Here is a 4,770-nt window from a genome sequence, read left to right on the forward strand (position 1 = left end):
ACTTGTGTCCAGCACGTTTAAATAGTATTACATGCACTATGTTGTTTGTGGTGTTTAGTAGTGGACTTTTGTTTGTTTTTGTGCTGATCCTGGGCTTGAACTAATGGTCCCAGGGCTGTCCCAGAGCTCTTCAGATCAAGGTGAGCACCCTACCACTTGAGTGACAGCACCACTTTTTTTTCCCTGTGATTAATTGGGGATAAGAGTGTCACTGACTTCACTGCCCAAGCTGGCTTTGAACTGTGATCTTCAGATCTCAGCCTCCAGACTAGCTACAATTGCAGGCGTGATCCATCAGCATCTGGTTGTACTTCAAAATAATGTATTTACCTATCTATGGAATACAAAATGGGGCTGGGAAGGTGGTTCAGTGGTAGAGTGCTTGCCTTGCATGCATGAGGCTCTGGGTTCGATTCCTCAGGACCACATAAGCAAAAAGAAAAAAGCCAGAAGTGGTGCTGTGGCTCAAGTGGTAGAGCGCTAGCCTTGAGCTGAAGAACTGAGGGACAGCGCCCAGGCCCAGAGTTCACGCACCATGACTGGACTGCAAAAAAAAAAAAAGATGAGGATCACTATTTACCTCTATTTGACCTATCGAATATCTAAGCACAATCTTACTTCTGTCTCTTTGTGTCTCTCATTCCATGGATTTCTGTAACCATTTTCTAGCTAGTTTGTGCACTTCAATTTTTTAACATATTTCTAATGATTTCATTACATTTCTGTGCTGCTACCATGTCTTAATTTTGTTTTGGTACAATGATCAAAAGGGAGCTGGAGCAAGGAATAGTAGTGGTGGTAGAGAGAGGTTTATCCTCCTGAAAACTAAGTTTCAGCCTCTAGAAAAGTGAGAAAAAACAAATTCTTCACATCAGGCACACCTGTGTTTCATTATAACTCACTCAGCAGAACTACAAAATGGGCTAAGAGTGAATCAATCCAAGTCGCTTATCACTAGTGGTTAATTAAGCATAAAGTAAGCACTGAAATACTTTTGGGGTTACTAATCAAAATCCAAATGCTTATGACTCTTGTTTTTATCAGCAAAGAAAGTGGAAGTGCAGGCATGGCTCAAGTGGTAGAGTGCTAGCCTTGAACTGAAGGGCTCAGGTACAAGCTCACACCCAGAGTTCAAACCCCATGAGCGACAGTAAATAAATAAGTGAACAAAAAAAAATAAATACCAAACAAAACAAGATTAAGTGCATACAATGAAAACTTTGTATACTGAAAAGATCTATCAACGAAGAAGCAAAAGCATGGTAGGAGAAAATATTTGCATATGTCTTTAAATAGATTCCTAACAAATCTGAATTAGAAAATATAAAGAAAATCCTACAAGTAAACCCCCCACAAAAAAATTTAATTTAAAATGGGAAAAATATTGAAGAGACTTTTCTAAAAAGGACATATGCAAATAGCTGATTAAAATGTAAAAGTAGTATCAGTAATCAGGAGGCAAATTCAAATCAAAATTACAATAAAGTATCTATTTTATACATGTTAGTGTGGCCGTAGTTTTAAACAAAACAACAAAAATCCTTCCAAAGTCTAAGAAAAGCTAGGAAAGATGTGACAACAATGTGAACCTTGGTGCATTTCCCTCAGGCATGTAAAACTATCAGAGATGGGACAAAGAGTCCTAAAAAGAACCGAATATAGAATTACATAGAAATATCATCTAGTACTACTACACTTGTACATACCTTTGGGAAAAACAGAGATTTCTATAATTACCGTGAAATACAGCCTAAGAGTCAAGAAAGACAAATACCAAAAAGCAGTCCAAGAGTATTTACAGAGATTAATTGAAGTACTTATAACACACTCAGTCCTATACAACAGTCAAAGTTATGTTTGACCACACTATTTCAGCAAATCCATTAAAACTTCATTAGGATAGTCTAATGTTATGTATGAGGCTGTGATGGCTGACCAGATTCTAGCCAACCTTTACCTTCCATGAGAAGTTACCTCCTAGGTGTCATTGAATCACATAAAAAGTGAGGCAACTTTGTCCTTGCGTTAAAAAATGAGAAACAAACTAAAGCAAAACTGTACTTAACTTAGAAGGCAAGATTTGATAATCAGATAAATCTCCAAGCCATCTTTAGCTTCTTCAGAAACATGTTCCTGAAGCTGAATCTTTTTTTTTTTCTGTTCTTCAATCTTGGACACAGTTAGGTTCATAAAATGGAATGTCAAACAGAGTGAGAAATAAAAGAATCTCATCAGAGATACTTTCTTCTTTCTTGCTATTGACCATGAGTAAAGATTCTGGAACCATGGCTTGGAGAGAAGCCAAATGAGAGAGTCAGAAAAGAACCTGTGTGATTTTACCCTAGAAGTTCCTGCTCAGAACATGATAGGTGGGCTGGAAAAGCATAAAGCCTTCTTATGGGAGAAGAAACATTCCTGAATCAAGTAGAGCTTTAAAGTATCCACTAAAGACAAATCCACAGAAGAGTCAAGTCTTAAGTGTTACTAAACAATATTAACAGAAAATACACCCCAAAATGTAGGTGGTATTTCAATATTGTGATTTGCATTTTTTTATGGCTAGGGATGTTGAACATTTCTTCATGTGTCTATTGGCCATCCTTTCCTCTTCAGAGAATTTTCTCTTTAAGACTTTAGCCCACCTATTTATTGGGCAGTTGTTTCTTTGAGGATGTGTTGTTGGGGGATTTCATTTTTTGTATTCCAGGTATATTTTAGATTTATAGAAGTTCCTCAAAAGACTACACATAGAGCTCTCCTGTGATGCAGCAATCCCACTTTTGGGCATTTACCCAAATGATCACAAACAAGAATATCCTAAAGCTACCAGAATGACTACATTTATTGCAACATTATTTATCATAGCTAATATATGGAACTAACCCTGATGCACCTCAGTAGATGAATGGATCAAGAAAATGTGTCACACAATTGAATTCTATGCCTCCATCAGTAAGAATGAAATTGCCCCATTTATTAGGAAATGGAAAGACTTGGAAAAAATTATATTGAGTGAAGTAAGCCAGGCCCAAAGAAACATAGGTTCCATGGTTTCCCTTATAATAACTGGTATATGTGTGAGACAAGCAGAAACGGTTAGATAAGTTGATGTTAGGGGAAATAAAACTGAAGATAAGGACACCAATGTTTTTTCTTGCTTCCTATTGTTGCTAATATATATATATATATATATATATATAAGATGATTTCTTTGTTGCTTTGTATGTCTCTACCATGGTATAATCCTTGTTTTCACTGTATTTGATATTGATATAATTTGTGGAGGGGAAGGGAAAAATTGTTTAAATAGAGATATAGGTGGACTCATTCCAACAATGAAAAGTACAAGATGTTATGTTGTAAAATGAATTTTACAAGTTTGGTGGGGGGTGTGGGAGATGGGAGGGCAGGGATGGTAAGAGGAAACAAAGGAGGAGGCAACAATGCTAGATAGGAAGTGTACTCATTACTTTGCTCCTGTAATTGTAACCCTTGGGTTTGGTATTTTCACAACAACAAAAAAAAAGTAAAAAAATGGCTTTTACAAGAAGTATACTCTTTATCTATTTAGAAAATGATGCAGAGGCTGTAAAATTTAATAAAGTGATTTAATAAAATCAGTAATATTAAGTAAGGAGGTCAGGCCTGGCTGGTGCCATACTGGCCACAGGGTAGATGGTGAGGTCTGCCATCTTGTCTTCATGATCAGGGAAGGAAATGACATCATCCATCACCTGCCTCCCAGATGATGGGTGTGCCTGGATCCCTGGAAGCAGGGGTGAGCATTTGGCTGATATGTTACTCAATCTGTTAGTACAGTGCCTGGGACTGGGAGTTTCCTGTGGACCTGCCCCCTGCTCTGGCCCTATTTAGGTTGGACCATCAGTGGCACCAGACACCATGCCACATGTCTCTGTGATCCTGTCCTGTGTCCTGTCTCCTGGCTTGTCTCTGTTAATCATGGTGTCCCAATTCAGTGCTGTATTGGTTTGTTGGTATTGTTTTTATTCTTTTTTTTTCCTTTCTGGCCTGTTTCCAAGCTGTCTAAGTGTATTTGTCGACAGCAATCCTTTGTTATAATGGGCTGCTTGCAGACTGCTACCTGTGTAATAAAGATTCCAGTATTCCGTCTTCCAAAATGTGGCTTCTGTGCTCACTTCGGCAGCACATTGGTTGAAATTGGAACGATACAGAGAAGATTAGCATGGCCCCTGTGCAAGGATGACACGTACATTCGTGAAGTGTTTCATATTTTTACAAAGTAGTGTTCTAAACTTACCGAGAGCCTAATTACATCATTTATACAATAAAAAATGTGACTTCTGGGATAATTCACCTTACAACAAGTATACTGTCTTCATTTACATAAACACAAAGTTTGACCTAAAGTTAGAATTTCTAGAGCCAAGATAGATCCCTCTGTATAGTTATGTACTTAAACGTAGCCTGGATGCATTTAGAAAAAATGTCTGTGTTACATCAGAAAGTGCTTAATTAGTAAACCAAGACCAAGACTCCAGATCCTATATAAGCCAGTCATTCTAGATAAGTCCAGAGCTGTTTGCTTCCATGAAGAGCTCTACTTTCACACTTTCATGAACAAATGTTTTTATTCCAATATGAGGTCTTCACCTCAGGAACTGATTTAACATACTTGATATTTTCTCTTTTTTTAAAGCAACACTATCACTCTACCACTTGTGCCACATCTTGATTTTTGGTGGTTAAGTAGAGATATTTCTACTGTCTTTTCTGCCAGAGCTGGCTTCA

The 4,770-nt window shown here is 37.6% G+C and overlaps 1 non-coding gene across 1 annotated transcript; it reads left to right on the plus strand.

The window, feature by feature from the left end:
- The first annotated feature begins 4,149 nt into the window (after positions 1-4,149).
- LOC138841401 (U6 spliceosomal RNA) lies at positions 4,150-4,256 on the plus strand. Its single transcript, XR_011376411.1, has one exon. It is a non-coding gene; the product is annotated as a U6 spliceosomal RNA (small nuclear RNA).
- Positions 4,257-4,770: the final 514 nt, after the last annotated feature.

Source organism: Dipodomys merriami, unplaced genomic scaffold, assembly GCF_024711535.1.
Source record: "Dipodomys merriami isolate MVZ:Mamm:240054 unplaced genomic scaffold, mDipMer1.0.p SCAF_319, whole genome shotgun sequence".
Lineage (NCBI taxonomy): Eukaryota > Metazoa > Chordata > Mammalia > Rodentia > Heteromyidae > Dipodomys > Dipodomys merriami.